Source organism: Podarcis muralis, chromosome 9 (genome assembly GCF_964188315.1).
Source record: "Podarcis muralis chromosome 9, rPodMur119.hap1.1, whole genome shotgun sequence".
NCBI lineage: Eukaryota > Metazoa > Chordata > Lepidosauria > Squamata > Lacertidae > Podarcis > Podarcis muralis.
In genome coordinates, this window is record NC_135663.1 from 46,813,241 (window position 1) to 46,835,759 (window position 22,519).

Sequence of the window (22,519 nt, forward strand, 5' to 3'; positions counted from 1 at the left end):
ATATAGCACTTTCAAATGTCCACAGCATTTCGCATGACTTCTCTTGTTGTGATGCTTACAATACCCCTGCAAAGTAGATCAATGCTTTTATCCCCATATTGCAGATGGTGGACTGGGGTAGATAGAGAACGGGCCATCTCTTTTTCAATGTCTATCCTACCTTACTGCTGTCATGGAATGCAAGGGTTCTGAAGTGGCTTTCCATTCATGCACACTGACTAGGCCCATGCCATACCTTACTGGGTTCTACAAGGACAACACAGAGAAGAGAGAGCTGACAGGCAGCGCCACCCACTGGATGAGGTGTAAGAAGGGAGACTGCTGGGGGTGGTGGAAGGAAAACTGAGATTTGTGGGGCAGTGCTCCCTCTGCCCTAATGGACCACGTTCCACTGCCACCAACCCTGACTGCAGCCCTTTGCACCTCCTGAAAGCCTCTCTGAAGGTCTCCAAGCATCTGGAGGGGGTTTTCAGGGCAGGAGGGAGCTGCTTCCAGGACATGGTAGCACAAATGCCCCATTCCATAAGCAAAATTAACTCCATGCTGCTTTAAATCCAAGTCCATCTTTCTATCCAGCTGTTCTCAAAGGTGATCATAGCATTGGCCCATTATATTATCCCATCAACCCTATGAGGGAGGTGGAGAAACCATGCTGACTGGGGGGGGGGGGGGAGAGAGAGAGGAACCAAAGGAAGGAAAAACTTACCATGCACTCCACTCCCATCTGATTTTTGGGAGTATTAAGTGATAGAAAGCTGTGATCTCATGCCCAAGCTGGCCAGATAATAAACAGAGAGAGAGAGGATGGAAGACCATGCAGGCTGAAGCAGCCAGCTATCTTTATGGACTTCCTACATAATATCCCTGCCTAATTTATGACATGCCTTTTCAAGCTGACACTGCCACCAAGTGCTCATCTGTAGGATGAAAGGAAAAAAATAGAAATAAAAGAAACCACTTAAAGTCAGAGTCTACTTTGCCACATGCTTCATAGCTGGGCAGAGGGTTGGCAAAGACTTCAAGGTCACATACAAGTCCTTCTTACAATGAGGAAAGTTCTTTTTCAGATCCTATCTGATAGCCAAGTCCCGTGTGTCACAGTCTTACTGCGTTAAACATGCCATGTTGTTGTAGGTATTGGATGGGGTTCAAATCATTTAAGTGTGGTTTTTCCAGAGGATACTGATCCATTAAAGTGAATGGGTAGTTTCCCCACCCCCACCTCCCTCCCTCCTTACTTACAAGCCCAAGGGTGGCACTGTCTCCCAGCTTCCTCCTGCTTAGTCACAGCATTGTCCTTGTAGAACTTGGTGGGAAGTGGGGAGCAAGAGAGAGAAAACTAGAGTGAGTATGTATGTATGTATGTACCATTGGCTCTGACTCCACCTACTGTTGGTCTCCCAACCTTCCACCCTACCAGCATGAAGTGCACCAGCCACCACTGAGGTTTTCTGACACCTACCCAGGAGGTAGGAATGATAAAAACAAATTCACAGTAAAATGCATGCAGTTTTAGAATTGGAAAACCTAAAATAGAGGTTCCCAAACTGTGGTCCCCAAGCTTCATTCAGGCAGTCTGCAATGTGTCTGTGGATTTGTGGCTGAACATGGGAGATGTCATATGCATCACCTTAAATATTGCTTGACTCTTGGAGCTTCAGGGATTGAATCAGAGACCTTCTGCATGTAAGGCAGATGCTCTACCGCTAAGCGATAGAGGAAGAAAGTCACAACAACTGTTGACTTCGCTTTGAACTCTCCAAGGTAGCCTTTTCATGGAGTTTCATTTTCAGGGTTTGAACTTTGAACATTGCACCGATTCAGCTTAGGGTGGTCATGTGATAGCATCTGAGTCAGCCTGAAGAGGGAGTTCTCTGAAAATGAACAGCTGCCTCACTCCTATGGCAACTTAAATTAGGGTTACCAGCCGTCCCCGGATTTGCAAATCTGTCCCCGGACAAATTCCGTCCCCAGAATGTCCCCAGATTTGCAAATCTGCCCCAGGAAACATGGCAGTGGCAGTCTCAGCAGCCTGGAACCAGCCTGGTAGCGCAGTTGGCTCTGGCTGGCTTCAGGAGCTGCTCACTGCTCGCTGCCAGCGCCACTGCCGAAGGGGAACCAGGGGTGTCTGGCAGTACAGATCTCCTTCCCCCTTTGTTTTGACAGATCAGGGGAGGCTTGGGAGTCATGGGCGGGTGGCCATTGCCCAGGAGGGGCACAGGGTGCGTGGTTTCTCTGACAGGCAAGGTGCAAAGCCCTTCTTTTGCACCCTGTGAAACATAAATGCGCAGAGTTTTTTTTAAAAAACTGGGCAACAGCCACCCGCTTGTGACTCCCGTGACCCCCGATCAGTCAAAACAAAGGAGGAAGGGGGCAGGAGATCAGGGGAGGCTCGGGAGTCACTGCCGGGCGGCGCACCATTGCCCAGTTTTTAAAAAACTCTGCGCATTTCTGTTTCACAGGGTGCGAAAGAAGGGCTTTGCACCTTTATACAATATGCATGTGTGCTTGGGCCCAGGGTCTTTTGCCTCACCATCCCCACTACAGTACTGACTCCCTGTTGCTACTCAGCTTTAAAAAAAAAAAAAAGTGTCCTCGGATTCATTGGGGGGAAAAATCTGGTAACCATAACTTAAATGAGTTCAAGATCTGCTTTAGGGATGCCCAACTGGCTATGATTCTATGTTGCCCTTTAAAGCCATATGCAAACAGTGAAACATTGGGTGGAAGGCACTTGGATGCTATGGGTTCCAAATTACCGGTAAATCTGTCAGGGAAGAGGAATCCCATCCCACAGCAACCCAATGAGGGTTGAATATGGACATAGAATGCAGACTGGCTGTTGAGGGAGGTCAGGAGCAGAAAACCAGAGAGAAGGAGGGAGGAGTGGATGGATGGATGGAATTGTTGAAACTCTGAACAGAAGCACTCCACACTGAATTACAATATTACAGAGGTCCACTTGTTCCTTCAAGTTCCAAAGCTCAGGGTATGAGTGATGCTGCTTATGAAGCCAACACAACACCACCAAGACAGGAGGGAGGTACTGTCTGGATTTGGTGAACCCCAAGATTTGGAGAAGAATAAAAAATCGGGGGAAACCCCCAATTGGGAGGGGTGGATAGGGAGGATCTTTCAGTTCTGTGGGTCTGCAGCCCAAACACAACTTTGCCAGCTCATCAAGAGCAGGGCCTTATTTACAGCCAATCCTGTACCGAGTTTGGCCTCCCTTCATAAGCCTCTGCTGATTGCGAGGGGTTTACACAGGAGCCGAACTTTTGACAGGATTGGGCTCAGAGTCAGACCTATCTCGTTCCTCCTGCCTTTCCCAGCAGCGACGCTCTTTCGCCTGGCTTCCGCATAAGAAGATCCACCCCCATCTCTCTCCCCCCCCCCCCGCCCCAATTCCCAACCGAACCGTGTCTTCTGGTATTTGGAGCAATTATGCGGTGTGTGTTTCCCCCCTTCCTATTGGGACGATCTGTCAACAGCTTCTGGAAGCAGCTTATTCATCTTCATTAGGGCTCCAGCGATATGTCATTCCAGAGAGGAGGGGAAGACGACGAAGCCAATTTGGCTGGGACGATCAGGAAGCGAGGTCACGCTGCGCACCGAGGACTCGGTGGGTGCGAGCAAGGCTGGAGCGTGGGCCCGGCCGGGGGAGTCACTGGGGTGTCAAAGGACCCGCCGCTCCCCCGGGGAATCGACGACCCCTCACCCCGGGCCCTTCACATCCTCGTTAGCCATCGCGATCAGAGGTCGGCTGTGTGAAGGGCTGGCCTAGGACTCTTTGCAGAGGGAGTTTTAGGCTGCATTCCGAAGCAGGAAGAAACCCCACTGGAATGAATGGGACGCATTCCAAGGAAATGCGCGCAAGACGGAGAGGAAGGGAGAAGCAGGATTCAGAGGGAAGGCAGAGCCAGGGCCGAAGGAGAGCCTCGACGGGACTGTGGAGGGGGGCGTGCAAGGGCATCGACGTCGGATTTCATGGGAAGCTCTTCGCCCCTCGCCCCAAACACCCCCTGGAACCCATACCAGTAGACTGGCTTCTGTTAAGACGGGTTCAGCACCTGGCAGAGAGCGAGACACCACAATTCTCTGCGTACATATTGTTAGCAAACAATTTATTTTAAAGAAAGCCATGTTAGGAGCCCCAGTGGCACAATGCGTCTGGCTGTTAACCAGAAGGTTGGTGGTTCGAGCCCAGCCAGGGACGGCTTGTGGGCAGGATTCTTGGGGTTGGATTAGATGACCCTCGGGGTCCCTGCCAACTCTACAGTTCTGTGATTCTGAGTACACACAGAGAGTTCTTTGGCACTTTGCAATATTAACATGTTTACTGTGGCACCAGCTTATCTTGCCCGAAAAAGACAGAGAAACACACACACCCCGCGCGAAAACCGGGATATGAAAAGCGATTGCTACAAGCATAAACCAGTGATGAGGAATTTTTGGCCCTCCAGATGTTCCAGAACTACACCCCCCCATCGTCCCTGACCATTGGCCATGCTTGCTGGGGTTCATGGGAGTTGTAGTTCAAGCAGCATCGGGATGCCAAAGGTTCCCCACCCCTGCGGTCAAGAGAAGAACTCCCAACTGCAACATTTTATTGCAGTGTCCCAGTTGCTCCCTAAGTTCCCGATCCAATCCCGATGAGTGTCCTCTAGGCCAAGACACCGCTTGCCACAATCACCCGCCCTTTTGGCAGTCCTATACTCATTTTCCCGGGAAAACGCCCTTCCATTTGAGGGCGTATAAAGGGTGCTACGATAAATCGGCTAGCCTTTAAGGGGCCGCATAACCACATAGCACATCTTGAAACAGTATATCAGGCTGTTAATTGAGGGCAAAGCCACAAGCATAGATTTGGGATTCTTAAATCATTTCTCATGTTATATGTTATATACCGCATAGATCACGGCGAAGACACACGTTCCTAACTCAGTAAGGTTGCGAGTCCAAGCACATTTTATGAGAAGTTCACTCAATGTGCCTTCCTTCTAGGAAAGGGCTTCCAAAAACACAGGATTTATTTAAGTGTCCATTATGTCCTGTTCACCTTATAGACCATTATCCTCTTCTTAAATCTCTCCCTTGCTCCGTTTTGGAAATTTCCATTCACTTTTGTCGGTTATTTATACCTCCATCTTAAGTCATAGTACTGATGCCAGAATTTGGCAAACCGCAGCTTCGCCATTAACACCTTTTTTGCCGAGTCTTTCCCACTGATATTTGCCGACAGGGCGTTTCGAAGTGATTATTGCAGTCCATCCGATGTATTTCCCATTCAAATCGCTCTCTGGAGAGCCCCTAAGAACTCTGGAGTTGGCAAACTCGGCCCGGTTGGAGCCCAGCCCTGAACGGTGCCAAAAGTATGGTCTGCGCGCTCTTCTTGCTTTTCCAAAAGAAAGCGGTGGGTGGCGCTCGAGTTCCCTCGTATTATTAACCCGAAGGATGCTGTGCGCCGCGGGCTGACTCAGGCTGGCTGGCACACGTCTCGAGGAGAGACCGAGGCAGAGAAATGGGCAGCTGGAATGTTTTTAGAATAACGTTTTTTATTTGTTAAAAAATGACTGCTATTTAAAATGGTTAAAATGTCTCCCTAGACAGAATTAGGGATTCTAGGAAAGGCTATTTTTTGTCAACCAAAAAATGCTTATATTCCCAAACCGTTTGAAGAATCCCCGCATAAAGGATTGGATTAGATCACATAAAACATTCAAAGAATGGAGATTTTCCCTGATTTAGCAAGAGAAAGAAAGATCAAATCTCTTATGCTTCTCAAACCAATTGCTTTTTTGTTTTGTTTTTTAATCACATTCATAGACAGTCATTTTAGCAGAATAAGATTGTGGGCGGACACATAAACCAGGGGATCATATCTTTGAATGCTTCCCCCATTTATTGTTTCTTAAAAATATCGACCTATAGTAGAAAAGGCTGAGCTGAACTCTCTCACCCTGTATGGTAGATTGCAAGACTCAAGCCTAAGGCATCTGCTACCCCAGCAACAGAAAGAATGGGAAATGAGGTGGTTGCATAACAATGTCACTTCTGACAACAGATGAGGGGCATTTAAAAACAAAACAAAACACTGCTGTGTAAATATATCCCTGCAGGTAGAATAGTAGTGCATCAGGGAGTGCTTTGGATCAGAGAATGTTGCACTAGCCAGTGCAACAAGACAAGCCAGCCAGACAAGGCTCCTGACCAAATATTCATTGACCAAGGAATCATACCCATACACTTATATACTCAGGCTCCCGTTCCTTATATTGCGCTTGTGCACGTCTGTAAAGGTGTGCGCAAAGTAAAGTGCCCCCCCCTTTCAAAGTCAAGGACGACCAAATTGATTTTCGGAGACAGTCAAATACAATTATCCCCGTGCTATGGGACACAAGGCAACGCTGCGCTGGAATTAACCTCCTTTCAAGATTCTCTAACGATCACACGATTCATTTGCTCCCTTAATCCTAATAACCTTGCCAGCATCAGTCTCAATAACAGACTCCATTGAATAAGCCAACATCTGAATACATTTATGAGCTTGCCGAGATAACACTGCTCGGCCCCTTGTACTGTCCGTTACAGACAGCCTGCGAAAGTGTTCAGACGGACTGGGAGACAGAAACGGAAAGCGCCATTCCACACGGGCTGATAGAACACCGGGAGAGTGACAAGAAAGCGACACCCTGGTCCATTTCTCCCGTCTTTGCTAGTAGAATTGGGTATCCGTCCTTTGCGCTGGTCCAGTTCGCTTCTCCACGAGGCAGGAGTGGGGACTGTCCCAGAACAAAACGTCTGCACACCCGATCTGAGCAAAAGCCCAGGCCGCGCAAGAAATGGGAAGGATTCCAAACCCTTTCTTGGGCAACGTTCACGGCCAGGTTTCTCTTTGCTAAGATACCACCAAACAATCAGAGACTCAAAACCGAAAGGCACCGAGGATAGAAGGGGAGGAAGGAAACTCGTTTCACGCCAACGTGAACTTCGGAAACTCTTTTTGTTCGACTATTCGGGACTAGTCTAAAAGAAGACGGGAAACTGTGCAGCCAAGCCCCGCGATCAGACTAAACTGGGGCAGGATGGAGTCCAGAGGCCAATGGCATCTTTCCCCATTTTATCACGGATAATGCACGTCCCGAGGCTGAGTCCTAGATCAAATCGAGCTCTGAGGATATTAAGGCACGCCTTGGGTGGAGGACAATCCTTAAGCCGAAGAACAAACAGCACTAGACACCCCCCCCCCTTTAAAAAAAAATATTAGTCAGGGACAATACCCCCCCAACTCAAGTAAATAAATAGAAATACAGTACTTAACTAACTGACCAATTGCGTCACAGATAACGAGGTTCTGCCACCTCCCAACATAAAGCCTGCCCCCCCAATAAATCCTGGCTTCGCCCATTGTATTAGTCCTCTTGGACAAAAGGGTCCACGTTTAGAGCGGTGGTGGCCTGTCCCCACTCTGACCACAGCTCCATTAATAAGCCCAGCTCTTTCCTTTCATCCATGATGTTTTGGGAGTACACTGATTTCAAACAAGCGGTGTATAAGATCGAAATGTCAAACTGTCCAGAGTTAGCCACCGTGGTGGCTTTCAGATATGGCTAGACTGCAGTTTCCATTAGCCCCAACCAACGTAGCCATTGATCATCAGGGATGATAGGAGCTGTAGTCCACATTGACTGCGGGTGCGGCTAATGTGAATTATGGTTCAACCCCATCTGGAGGCCACCGTTGGCTACCCTGATCTAGCACAACATTGCTTTTTCAGTCTTCTCCAAACTGGTGCCGGGCAGATGTTTTGGGCTACAACTCTTTATCAAGCCCCAGTTTGATGGGTCTATATTCTGACTAGTCTCCCGAGTCTGCTACTTGATCTTTTTTTAACCCTAAATATGCCACTAAGGGAACTTGCACGTGTTTGCCCATTGAGCTAAAGGCCCGGTTCTTCCACCTGAATATTCCCGTGGTGATTGACTGGGCAATAGTCGGTGCTGCAAGCGAATAACCTCATGGTAGGAACTGACCAAGGCCACCCATGGAAACCTGTGGCAGAGAGGCAGGAGGCCTGCGCTCCAGATGTCCTGCGATATCAGACACATTCCACCACCCATAGCCTCCCTCAGCTTGGAGCACACAACAAACAGCTGCTGTTTGCACGTTGTAAGCCACCGTTTCCTTACAGGCAATGTATACAGTTTTCTGTAATACACCCTCCCTTTTTTATCAGTGAGATATTGCCGGGATGGCTCGCAGCTCCTCCAGACGTCTCTCTCTTTCTGCACTTACAGCCAATTAAAATAAAGAGAGCAACCCACGCCAGGATGGATTAGATCCAAGGCTGATCAAAATCTCTGGTCTTAACCAACTGTCTCTCATATATTTGCAATGAAATAACAACAACGCTGCTCAACAATTAAAATACAGGCACGTTTACTCAGAAGTTTCATTGAGTCCCATTAGCTGCTCCAAGGACCACTTTAAAAATCACAAAACGGTAAACTCACTTTCCAGTATTACAGGAATCTTCTCCAAGTTCTATGTTAAACAACACGAAGTTGAGGGGAAAGAAGAAAAGAGTCGAAAAAAATATGCGTTAGTTAAGACGACGTAGCGGAAGCTCCATCTCTTGCCTGTTAAGCTGGCGTCATAACGGCGATTTCTGTCCATCGCAAATCACTGTTTGTCCCAAAGCAAAGCATCCTGGCCGTGAAGCATTCTGGGAGCAGGGAAGGCAGTGACCTCTCTCTCCCTCTGAAAACATCAACGCCAGCAGTTATTGGAATCGGTCTTTGGTAGGAATCGGAAGTCTCAAGTAGCTTGAAAGTCAGAATATGGGAGGGTGGGTGGAACCAGAATGAGAAAGAAATATCAGAATGCGGTGTGTGTGTGTGTGTGTGTGTGTGTGTGTGAATGAAACACACAAACACGAGGAAACGGTGGCAGTTTTGGATGAAGCAGAACGCATCAAAGCCAAATTCGGTAGTATTGCCTAGTGGTCGGGAAAGGCCTTCAGACGCCTTCAGACGCCCTACGCCTTCAGACACAGCGCTAGCCCTAGCTTGGTAGATAGTATAGTACTGGCCTTTAGGATTCGGCTCCTGCACAGCTAAACTCTGGGTATCCTCAAAAACGCAGACCGGTTGTTAATGTCAGAAAGAAGAAAAATAATTTCCATTTGCTTTGGTGCAGCCAGTGATCTTCTGCACTGGGAAGAAACAAAACTAACCGGTCTGCTAAGAATGTCGTTGAATCACCCAGACTATCGTGCGCTGCGGAAGCGGCTTCTATCATGACCCCCTAGGAGTAACCATTAGAAAGAATATACTTAAGCCACCCCCCCGCCCCAGTTTTGTGTAACAGACAAAGTGAGAGTCTTCCGCAGGATAGCTGTATTTGACTGTTGCAAGAGGATCTCGTGGCACCTTAAAGACAGAGAATGAGGCAAAGTTTTGCGAAAGGTAGCTACAGTATTCTCACACTTATCCTGTTCGGTACTGTTGTTGTTTTTAACCGACTAAGGTCCACCCAGCCTTTTTGCATTATTATTTTTTTGCATCTCTCTTTTTTTGCTTTCTCCGGATCAGAGGACGCTCGTCCCGCGCATAGCCGATCCAGTTCATCTCAACTGCATTCCTCGGATTGAACAGGATTCTCGGTCCTGCTGCAAATCCACACACAACCCCCCTGAGTTGCAATTGCACAGCCAGAACTTTAAACCCACCGACCGAAGCCAATGACTGGAGTAGCAGGCAAGCCTAAGGCGCCTTCTTTGGAGCTACGTCCAACTGAAATGAAGGAGAATGTGTTGAGAATTCCAGCGATGCCCACATGATGCCAATCCTATGTGTGGGCAGCAGTTTAACAGGGTTACCGAATGGGCTTCGGTTTGTCCTGATTCTGCGTTGTTGCATTATATTTTAAGTGCAATCCTACGCATGCCTGCTCGGAAGTAAGTCTCAGAGTGTCGAATGGAACACATACACATAAAGTGAACATGTGGAGGACTGGTGCCTTAATAGTGGTCACTTTATATCTATATATCTATATATCTATATATCTATATATCTATATATCTATATATCATCTATATCTATATATCTATATAGATATATGCATGCTTCTATGTCGTATTGAGAAGGCAAAAACAAAGAAACGAGAAGCTCAGAAAATGCAGTTTAGGCTGCAATTGTATACCCATTTACTTGGCTGGAAGTAAGCCCCATTGAACTCAATGGGAATTACATCTGAGCACAGAGGAATGTGTTGCTGACGTGTAAGGCCATAGTCCGAAACAGGCTTCCTGGGAACGTACTCCCTTGGCTTTTCTGGTGGTTTCTTCAGAGTAATCCTATTCGGAAATGGACTGCAACCCTACAGCATCTTTGATATGTTGCCATTGATAACAAGAAAGCTATTTCCTAGACTTGAATGAAATCTTTAAAGTCTTGAAGGATTCCCATTTATTTCTGAGCAAACGCCTTGAGGATCACTGCATCCCTGTCTTCGGATATATACAGTAATGGCATACTTCTTGAATATGGCAATCTGGTTTAGCTGATGGACCAGTTAATCATTTATCTTACTTACAATTGTGTGGGGGTGTCTACGCGCCAGCGATATAACTAAAATCCGTGGACTATTACGGAGGCACTCTTTGGAAACTGTCAGTGTCTCCATTATAAAATGCTTCCTTTGAAGAGTTTTATAACACATAAAAATTTGCTCTGGGCAGAACATTAACATATCAAGTCTCACGCCAAGAGTGAATTTTATGGATATGATTATTTATTTACATTTAGGGGAGGAGGGAGTTCGCCCTCATTCTTTCAATCCTTTCTCAATGTTATTCATACTTTTATCTACTTTTAAATTTTTTTTTAAAATAAACAATTCTTATCATTCTTCTGCATTCATTTCAACCCACAACAAACCCTGGCCTTTAACACCTGAGAGATTTATTTTAGGATACACACAATTCTCTTATAGCCTGTTTTAACTGTTTATAATAATGCATTTTAAAATTATTGGAATTCCTCCTCGCTTCTTACCTGGGGGAGGTAAGAAATCTAATTATTAATTTTATTAAGAATAACTATCCTTCATCTTTCAGCGTGCTGCATAAAACGTATCTCTAATTTTGTTATTATTAAAGGGTGGTGTAAATTTTATTTTAAAAATCATTTTGTAATAATTTGTTATGAATGCAAATATGTCTGCCGCTGAATAGTTCTTCCCTTCTACATACCTGACGATTCCTTTGCATTAAGTCTTCCCACTAAAAACAGGATGTGACGGGACTTCCAAAACCCCAGATTAACAGGGCTCCAGCGCCTATGCAGAAGATCTATGTTGTATATTCAGACATTTCAGAATCTTAACTGGACACAGGGGCAAAAAAACCACGAAGAATTAGAAGAAAAGAAAAAAGGGATGATGTTATAGTCAATGAGGACTGCACTGGATATTTAAAATGTGTCATTAGGCCTTTTTAATGTATTTTAAATGGTTACGAAAGTAATTAGGTTACATAGGCTGTGCATTAGCGGTCGCTGATAGTGGTGAACTTGAGAAACAGCTTAGACCACACCACAAAACAGGGATGAATGCCTGAGCCACATAGGCCATCATTCATCAGAAATCCCGAGGGCCCGAAATGCATGGGTTTAAAATTGAAGGCAAGTGGTTTTTACATTGAATCTTAAACAGGATTTAGCAAAAGAGACATAAGCACATAACTCATAGACATAAGCACAAAAACAGAAAGATTGAATCGGGATCCCAACCACCTCTCAAAAAAAGAAAAGAAAAAATCATGAGAAACAATCGTCTCCATGGCAGCTCAGTCTAGAATGTAATATCAGAATTATTGCGTCCTATTTCCCAGGATGTGAGTTTTCGAATTGGGCATTATCGTTTCCTTCAACAAGCTGGAACGAACAGTTGATTAAAGAATTAACTTTTTTTTCAACCAGCTGCCAGCTATTTTATTAAAAACAAGCCAACAAACAAAAACTCCCATCGATTCACTGAACTAGAGGGCAAAAGGGGGCTGGCATTGAATTGAAAATGCTTTGTCCTAAATGAACGGTTTCAAATACGTGGGATTTTTTTTATGTTGTCCGGAGTCTTTCCTGCATCCCTCACATCCGGTAAGAATAAAGCCCCCGCCCAGAGAATCGGAGCTAGAGGATTCATCTGTCTGCTGCTGGCTGCAACTCCCAAGTTACTGGGAAGCAAAAATCTCATTGGATCCACATCGGTGCTTCGGGTGCTCTGCACGCAGTTAAGATCACCCGGAGCGGCCCAGTTAAGTTTTACAACACTTTAACCACGAAAAGGTGGATTTCTTCTCCATTATTACATTTCAGGTTTATGGGAGGCAGGAGCAGGTATGCTACACGCCTTTTAAAACCAAGATGGCAAAACATAAAAGTCTCCAGCCTCCGGGACTGGGCAAAACCTTCGAAGGAAGAGCCGGAGGATCCTCGAAACGACGGAGTTATGAGCCAGCCGCGAGTAGGAAGCCATGCTGTGATACCTTAAAAGACGACGTCATCTGCTCCAGTGTAGTCCACGGAAGATCAGGTTATAATACAGCAATAGGTCTGCAGTAATGCAATAGGGATGGGCATGGATGGACTGCAGGACTATTTTAAAGTGGTGTCAGCCTGCCTACTTGGGAGTCTCAGTTCTGTTAACCTAACACAGGCATGTGTTAGGTTAATAGGAAACAATGGGGATGTTTGGGGACGGGCGGACCATAAGCTGGAGCTTATTTTAAAACGTTTTTTGCTTTAAGCAATACACTTCCACACACCGTTAAACAGGCTGCAGCACAACTCCTCAGATATATACCGGAAGAATATGTATAGCTCACCTCATGGCCTGGGTGCCATGAGGATTAAGTGCCCAGGAGGAGCCACAATGTGACCGCGGTTTCTACCTTCTTCTTGAGTTAGATTGCCGCGGTGGTGGGACAGAGTTGTAAGAATCCTGCTGTTGGCTTTTGTCTGCTGACTTTACCATTAGGCAGTTAAATAATTAACTCTTATTTAAGTCAATATTATAGTCTTAGCGCCGGGTAGCATTCTGATTTCCTGCCTCGGACAGAAAAGACATCTTGATCCTTTTCTGGTTGTTGATTACTGAAATGTTTGGCGTTGGCAGCATCCGGTGAAGTTTAATTCCAGTCCTCGGGTTTGTCTGTTGACTGAGGCGGCCTCCGTTTCCTGAACTTGAAAGCAGTGCTTTGAAAAGCAGCGATCCTATGCATGCTTCTTTGAAAGCAAACGCCGCTGAACAAAGTGAAACTTGCTTTCAAGCAAACGTATTTGGAATTGGCCTGAATCATTACCCTCGTGTTGGGTCCTATGCTATGATTGTGCCAGGGAGGGAGAGGGAAAATGAAGAAGCATCTGAATGACATTGCTAATGAGTTTTTCCTTGAAGGGTTCGATAATCTGCCATAAACGAGGCGGGGAAAGGGAAGTGGGTATAGTACAATGGGGGTGGGGAGAGAACCCACCCACACATCAACAAAACTGAATTATTACAATGATAGCAATGCGCCAGTGAAAGAAAACAATTAAGGAGTTTTTGCAGATTTTCGATCGTGCTCTTCTGGAAAACAGGGTGCGTGTGGATGGCCCGATCTGAATCAAGTGGCAGTCGATTCCACAGGAACGAGCAACCCCCTCTGCATCCTCTTCGCTTCAAAGCTCGGCCCATGAGTTGAGTGATTGCGGATCGCAGTTATGAAACGGGCGAGAGGCCATTCTGAAGGAGAACAACTCCGGTAGCCCGAGCAGACCTCTTCAGACCTCGCCTCTGCGTCGCGAGCGTTTCCCATACAAGTTCTTCATATTTCACAAGTTTCTGACATTCCTAACTCCAGTGGAAATGCTTTCAAGAGTACTTCCAGGAGGGGCGGAAGGAGAGCGGGGGTAGTTGGGGAGAGAGGTCTGTAAATGCGCAGCCCCTTGAACTACATAGCATTTTATGGGCACTCAAAACCATCGAAATTGCCCATAAGGCTCCTCGATTTGTCTGTATACAGTCATGATATAGAATAACGACGCATTTAATGTTTCAAATCGCCGGCGGAGTAAACCAATTCTCAGGTGTAAACGATTACAAAACGCCTTAATAGCCGTCGCCGTTACATGCAATTTACCGCACTCCCCTAACTCCACCCTCTTTGTTCCTTGTTCGCATAGTTGTGATTTACAGACCCGCTCGAGCGCCAGGGTGGTGGCGCTTTGATTCCAGCATTAAGACTGAGCCAGTAATTCCCTAACTAGCCTAGACAAGGAGAGGGAGAGGATCTGGCTGGGAAACGATTGCAACAACGAGTCCCCAAACCTAGAGGTTCGTCTCAAGGAACTGCTGCAATTTCTGGTTTCGAAAGAAAGAAAATTCCGTCCTTGACTCGGTAGTTGCTCTTTTTATTTTCTGGGGCATTGCTACAGACGAAGTACAGCAACCAAAAATAGAAACCCGGCGCGCTTAAACAGAAGTGCCTGCGTTCTAGGAGACTTCCAAATAACAGCTGAATTCTGCACACGTCTCTTGAAAAATGACAATGCAATCCTAACCAATAATAGCGGTATTCTGGACGGAGCTGTTGTATCAGTCCCGCTGATTATTCAGAGCAAGATGTTTCCAAGGACGTTTCCTTAGGATCCACTTGCAAAACCTTTCTAATCAATGGGATTTATTCCCAAATTTGTGAGGTGCAATGCTAGTTCATCTTACTTCAACATTGGGGGGGGGGGGGGACGGGCATGAATCCTTGTCCTTCGGCTTAACAGGACTGTGGATCGGTTGTTTACTAAGAGCAAATTAGCGGTCAGATGTTTGTACTGCTATTCAGATCTCCATACTTTGCTCTCCTTAATTCTACAAAGCCCATTGTAGAATTTATTCCAGACTCTGTATTTCAAATGGAATAGAGTTCCTATAGTGCATTTACTTGGAGGTGCCCCCGGGATCTACTTTCAAGTCAGTCTGTTTGTCTCAGCCTTAGTGACTTTAAAAATTGCACTTGCGTTTCTAGTGGAAATTTCGTTTCAACTCAAACGAGGAACTTTGTATGGTCGCATGACAGTCCCAAAGACCCCCAGCCTTGATTTGGGCTCTGGTTAGGCCTATTATAATCAATGAAAAGTTTTTAGTGGTTCATTTCCTCTCTCTCTCTCTTTTTTAAAAGCAAGCTAAAGGAACATCCATTTCAAACAAAACTAGGGATGAATTTGAGGGCAGCTTTAAGAGGCAATGTTAATAAATTTGTATCAACTGAACTGTTATAGGGATTTGCTCCACTAGCTGCCATGTCTTTAACTGATCAATAGATTAACCAACCACTTCACATTAAATTTTTCTCAGTCTTTAAGTGCCGTTCTGAGGATAGGGCAATCTGAACAGTAGATGATTGGAACTGAAGTTGACTTTGTAGTTGCTACAAATAGTAACCTGCTTGCTTATAAGTAATTTAAATTTAAATAAATTAACCTTCACTTGGAAGAAAAGAGTGTTTCTTTAAGGAAAAAATCGGCATGTGAGCACCATTAAATGATGGGTCACCTTTTTTCAACTGAAATCCATTCGATTTGGCTACAATGGGGGTACTCATTGAACTTGGCAGGACCGTTTTTTTTTTAATGAAAATCTTTCTCTGGCACACAACTTGGGAGTCAGTCCATCTGAAATCATCCCGAATAGCAAAGAGTAGCTTGTGACCACTTAAAGGCCAACGGATTTATTGTGGGATGAACTTTCATAGACTAGAAGCCACCTCACTTGGTAATATGCAAGGTGCGTTGTACACACACACACACTTGTATGGGGGGTTGGGATGGTGAAGAGTGGGGCCAACGAAATCTAAGAGGTATAGCAGATCTGTGTACAGGACAAGAACAAAACTTCTCATTCATAAAATCCACTCTATTCTGTTGGGTACCCATCAAAACCTGAGGCAGCAAACCTTACCCTGTCCCAGCCTCGGTTCATTGGAAAGACCCAAGGCGGCTCCAGAGTAACTAAACAGCGTAAGCACAGCTAAAGGATGATTTCTACAATCTTTCCATTGGAAGGATATTGGTACTAACCTTAATAACCATCGCCGGCTCCTGGGCTAAATGCCATGCGTTTTGACTGAGCTGGGAGTCCTAGGGGATTTCACAGGGCCTTACTTGCAAGTAAACGAGTTTTGGATCTCAACCTGTCGAATCTGTACTCTCAGATTATATTTATTATTATTACTACTACAGTACAGTACTTCAATTTACACAACACTTTCAAGCAAGCCAATCCACGTGAAGTCTCTATCTATATATCTATATATCTATATATCTATATATCTATATATCTATATATCTATATATCTATATATCTATATATCTATATATCTATATATCTATATATCTATATATCTATATCTATATCTATATCTATCTAATCTATATCTATATCTATCAGTGGCGTAGCGTGGATTGTCAGCACCCGGGACAAGGCAAGTAATTTGCGCCCCCTAACCCGTGGATTTGCGCCCCCTAACCCTAACCCCCAGATGTTGCGCCCGGTGCGGCCGGCCCCCCTGCACCCCCCACGCTACGCCACTGATATCTATATCTATATCTATATCTATATCTATATCTATATCTATATCTATATCTATATCTATATCTATATCTATATCTATATCTATATCTATATCTATATCTATATCTATATCTATCTATCTGCATTCATTTTAAAGGCAATTTGGTCTCAGTGCCAGCAATGCTTACTCAGAAATAAGTCCAAGTGCTTTCCAAAGCGCTTTCCCTCAAGTACAGAAATGGGAGAAAACTGTGCACGCAGGATTGCAGCCTCACAGCATATAGATGTTTCCTCAGAACTAAGTATGGTAATCCTACGCACATTAATTTTGGAGTAAGTCCCATTGAACAGAATGGAAAGTTTCGTCTGAGCAACCCTAATCAATTCTGGGCAATGATGGGCACTTAAGATTCCCCACCGCCAATTTGGTAATCACCACTATCAGGGATGCAATTGAAATGAAATATTGGGGGGGCAGGTAAGCCCCGCTTCGCGTAACGGATCATGCATGCACACTATTTGAATGGCAATGCCAACCAACATTTTGGGGGGCGGGGCGGTAGCCTCCTCAAATATTTTGTGGGGGGAGGGGACCTCGGTCCCTAGGATACTGTTGGCTCTTACACCCACTATAATCCCCTTCCTATATGAAAAAGAAGCGTATCGGCTAACAACAACGAGGACGACAACAACAACTTTTTCCTTCGCGCGCACGATAAATTATAGTCATCTTGTCAAACCAGTGGGAAATCTAAATCACTCCATATTCTCAAAAAGTTACAGAGTGGTGGGAGAAACGATTTGAGATATTAGATCTCTCTGGAAATGGGAGATCGCTCAGGCGAGCTGGTTTCTGTGTATGTGTGTATTCGCGCTCGCTGTGGTGTGGATTGGGGAGGGAGTGGCGGGAGCGGGCCTGGCGATTGTTTACTGTTCTCCTCGCCGCCGCCTCCGAGCGCGCCCTGCAGGCTCCTCGGTCCCGGGGACTTTGATGGGAGCGCGACTGGACGATGAGCAGAGTCTCCCTTTCTCTGGCACGCCGGCCGGAGCCACTTGGGAGGTCCTGCCCAACTAAGGCAGCCACCGCTAACAACTCCCAACAGGAGACTTCGTGGACCAGCCCAGGGTCACAATTAAAAACAAGCGCTTAAAAGAAAAGAAAAGAGACCTATCAAAGGTTGTGGGGGCAAGGGGAGCGAGGAGTCTGGAAAGAAAAAGCCACTTCCATTCATCAGAGGCCAGGAAGGCCGGAGCCCGCTCCCCTCCCCCTGTCCCACCCCCCATCCCGCTTTAATTGGAGCCTTTGCCAAGGCTGTTTGTTTGTTTGTTTGTTTGTACCAAGGGCGTCTTCAAGATGGGGCCATTTAAGCCGAAGACTAGCTTGAGAGCAAGTCCTCCTGAATCCCGCGAGGCTGCAGGCGAAGAGGGTGGGTCAGTTGTGATGGGAAGAAACTCTCCAGAATTCGGGAGTGCGGCGAGGACTGTCAAAACGCATTCGCAGGAGGAAGAGAGAGGCATTGCAGAGGCAGCCTCAGCCTCACCCCAGGGACCCGCTAATGGGAGTGGGCGAAGGGTTGTCTGAAGCACCCACCGGCTCCTCTGCCTGAGGACAAAACCCTTGTTGTTATTTTCCAAAATTCCCTCTGGAACTTGCTTGCAGATAAGGCGCCAGTCCTCTTGCTTCGTAGAAAGTCCTGTTGAACTTAACGGGGCTGACTTTTGACGAGCCATCTATGACCTATAGATTTGCGCGGCAAGTGTTGTGTCACCACAAAATGATACAAAACTAAGCCATGATCAGTCACCGGTTCTTACTCTCTTACTGCCTTATACTAAAAGTCAAGGATTCCCCTTTAATTGGTGGGATTGCCTTGCACATAACAGGAGCTTCTAAGGAAACTTACTGATAATAATAAAAATAATGATAATTTTACTGTTTATATCCTGCCCTTCTGGCTGGGGGTTGCCCCAGCCACTCTGGGCGGCTTCCAACAAATATAAAAACACAATAAAACATCAAACATAGAAAAACAAAGAATATATATCTTGTGCCTTGCAGCTGTGCAAACCCGAGCCGAAACACCGGGAAGGCTAAGAATCCTATGTAGACTTATTTTTTATTAAGTCCCAATCAGCTCAATGCGACTTACTTCCGTGTTAACATGCACATGCACAGGCGGATAGGGATAATAATAATTTATTATTTATACCCCGCCCATCTGGCAGGATTCCAGCCTAATCCTTTGTACGTTTACTCAGAAGTAAGCCTCGTTTCCAGGTTTCTGTGCACATGATTACTAAAGCCTAATAGATGCTTCTGGCTTTCGGGTCTGTGCGTTGTGGATCTCCCGCACAGTCCACAATCTAGGGGAATCAATGGGATCCTGCTTGGATCTGAGCTGAATTCAGCCCCCATTAAAGCCACGAACCTGATCCAAGAACTTCTCACTGCGTCGGTTTGTAGTTTGGGCTGTAGTTATATGTAATGATTCTAGATTTCAGGTAGGTAGCCGCGTTTGTCTGACGCAGTCTTTTTTTTACAAAAAAAAATTAAAAAATAAGTTTGTTCTGGTATAAGCTTTCATGTGCATGCACACTTCTTGAGATACATGCACACGAAAGCTTATACCGGAACAAACTTAGTTGGTCTATAAGGTGCTACTGGATAATTTATTATTTTTTTATTTTTATATGCAGTAATATTACACACGGTTTTATGAACCAAGGAAGGCATTTGTTGTGGCGTCCTTGGCCGTATTTTACCTACAGGAACAATGACAAGTGATAAAACAAGCCACATCTTTTTGAAGATTGGATCCCTTCCGTCGCTAAAATCAAGCCATGACACCGGCCGGTGATTTGCACTGGACTATTCCGATTTATTTTGTTTCACGTTCATGCGATCATAGAGAAGAAACAAAGCGGCGCATCTGTCCATCGGGACCTCGCCATGCTTGGATCAACCCTCATGTGAAGGCGCAAAGACGCTTTGTTTCCAGATCACTCCCGTTTAAGAGCCGAGGGACCAGTGGTGGCGACCGCTCCCATGAAAGACAGCACGAACGAAAATGCCTGGGCGATCCTACAGTGTAAACCTCAAGAAGCTTCCTCGCCGCCTCTTACCATTTTCCCCACATTAAAAAGAGTATGTAGGAACCAGGAATTAGAAAGCTCCCGTATTGGAACGGTAAGACACTGATAACTCCCCACGAAAGATGCGATTAATAAGGTGATCCTGAAATTACCCACAAGTAAGTCGCACTGGCTAGACCTTTCTGCTTAGGAAGTGTGCTTAAGGGGGGTGGGGGTGGGGACGGGACAAATCCAGGCTCAAATAAGCCTCATTGAACATAGTGGGAACTAACGCGATACAAAAGGATGACGCTGCAGGGAACCAGGAACCAAGGAATGACCATCCATTGGATTTTCCCTCCAGATAAAATGTTCCGAGGATCGGGGTGCAAGCATATATATAAAACCGCCACTTACTTGGAAAGAGTGGCAAAACCTCCATTCATTTTAGTGGAGCTGGATTGCAACGCATATTGCTAAGGGCATTTCATACATACATACATACATACATACATACATGGAACTTTTTCTTTTACTTATTCCAAACAACAATAAAGTGCCAGCTTTAAAACTGAAGGTATCCTGGGAGACTGGCACCTCTATTTAAAAGGAAGAAAAGTTCAATAGGGTTTCATTAGTAAAATCTGTTTCCCAGTAAAATCAACAGCAAAACCTTTGTCACTCTGAATGAATCTGATTGCTCACCAGAATTATAACCCCAGCCCTTTACTTTCTCAAGGCAAGGATGGGCTCTTCCAAAACACTGTCTTCGAAGTAAACAGGTATGATCTGGGTATCAAGATATGGCGTGTATATGACACACAGGGTTGCGGGAACACACGAACCCCGCAGCTTTCTGACCCCAAACCCGGTTTAAGCGCCTCTCATTGGCGCTTGATTGTTCAGAAAACCTAAGCATGTCAATTTAGAAAACAATCCCGTTTAAATCAGTGGGATTTACTTGAGAGTAATCAGCCATAACCAGGATCCTCCCACTTTATAAGTCTGACTCTCCACACTCACCGTCTGCATCTTCAAGTGGTCCTTGAACGAGTAAACCCTAATATCCTGAGGACTACATCCTTGGGCCAGTTTAGCAATCCAAGCAGAAATCAATTTACAACCCGGTCACTAACTTTTGCTAACTTGGAAGTGAAGCTGCGTGGCTCTGGAAGGCACTAAGGGCTGCAATCCTATGTATCCTATGAATCCTACTTGGGAGCAAGCCTCAGTGAAGGCAGCAGGACTTCTGAATAAACATAGGATTGTGCTAGACAGCGATTTCAGAAGCTTTTTTAATTGGGAGGCAGATCCTGCCGTAAAACAAAACCGAGTCATACCTAAATATTCGGCTTAATTATTTTTGGAGCTCGTTGAGGGCGCAACTGCAGGGGCGGAGAAACCGACCTATCCGGACTGCTGGTGCAGACACCTCAGTTTTTCAGGGTGTGGAATGAGGGATCGGGCCCCGCATTCAATCCAGATTACCAGCTCTACCGCCTGTCTCAAGAACCTGCAGGTTAAAGAGTCGTGTGTGTGTGTGTGTGTGTGTGTGTGTGTGTGTGTGTGTGTCCGGGTCCGCGCGCGCGCCTTCCCTGGGATAACTGAGTGCTCCTAACCACCCTCCCCCTTCCTAGCCTTGTGCGGGAAGAGGCCCTCGCTCCGGAGCAGGAGATCACAGAGAAACGCCGAGCCCCAGGGACCACTCCCTTTCTCGGCTGCCAAATATGCTCAAGGCCAGGCCCTTTCGGCCTCTCCAGAGCTCGGTGGCGCTGCGGGAGGGGGCTGCGCAGAGCTCCAGAGGGGCCGAGGGAGGGAGTCAAGTGCCTGGTCTGGTCTGGTCCTAGTGGTCTGCTGACACCGCTTTCGTGTAAACGCGTGCCAACAGGACGAGGGCACCCCCCCCCCATTTCCCCGCGTCTCCCCAAGGGCCCAGTTGCTAGTTACCTGAATCCCCTTCCCGGTGCGTTTCAGCGGCGTCGATCTCTCGGCGTCGTTTGGGAGAAAGAGGCTGAGACGAGGAAGGAGAACTGAGACGGCGGGTTGTTCTGGGGGAGCGGAGAGGTTAGGAGGGCGGGGAGAAAGTCCCTAAACTGGAGCCCTGAAAGACGGCCTGGACTTTCCCCGCCGGAGCTGACGAAGTGGGGCTGCAGCAGCAGGATCTGGGGAAGGTTTCTCCCTGGTTGGGGAGGACGTCGGTGGAAGAAGGGAGGGCGGAGGGCGGAAGGACGGGAGGTTTCGCCTGAGAAACTTAATCTGCCCTACAGTAGCGCCGGAGTCTGGGATGTGTCACCGCTGACAGCAGCCTCGACGGGGCGGGGGGCGCGCTCGCTCCCGTGCGCGCGCGCACACACGGAGGCAAGTTGGTCAGTCAGGCGAGCAGCAGCACCGCCACCCCACCTCCCGGTTCCTTCAAAAGAGGGGAAGGGGCTGTGTGTGGGAGGGGGCGAACTATGACTTTTTTTTTGCGGGGGGAAGATTAAGAAGAGAGCCCTCCGACGCTAGCTGTTGAAGGGCAATGTCATGTTTCAAGGCCACCAAAGGCCATAAACTTCAAGCGGGGCTTTGCTGGAGCTCCTCGGAATGACTTTAATGAATAATTTCGGAGACAGTTACGGCTTTGAGGTAATTGCTGCCGCGGCTCTATGAAAACCAGACGTGGCGGCTGGCTCGGGAGAGGGGAGCTCTTCCAGCAGGGCCACTCGCCGGGCTCCCGGCAGAAGCCGCTGGTTCAGCTTGAAGAGAAGAGCTGCCTGGCAACCCGCCCCGTCGGACCTGGAAATCCTTTAAGCACCGGCGGGGAGGAAGGGAAAGGCCTTTCCGCGCATGCGCGATCTGG

At 46.6% G+C, this 22,519-nt stretch overlaps 1 protein-coding gene across 8 annotated transcripts in view; it reads right to left on the reverse strand.

The window, feature by feature from the left end:
- Nucleotides 1-22,157, reverse strand: part of SCRG1 (stimulator of chondrogenesis 1) — a 78,017-nt gene extending 55,860 nt beyond the window's left edge. For 3 of the 8 annotated variants that reach the window (XR_013394242.1, XR_013394240.1, XR_013394243.1), the window contains exons 1-2: nucleotides 21,628-22,131; nucleotides 707-917 (exon numbers count right to left, since the gene is read on the reverse strand). The gene's annotated coding sequence lies outside the window, so the exon portion shown is untranslated. Of the gene's footprint in view, nucleotides 1-706; nucleotides 8,761-21,627 lie in introns of all 8 variants that reach the window. The other 5 variants (XM_077934175.1, XM_028744690.2, XR_013394239.1 and 2 more) reach the window with 4 other exon arrangements.
- Between the last annotated feature and the right edge of the window lie 362 nt (nucleotides 22,158-22,519).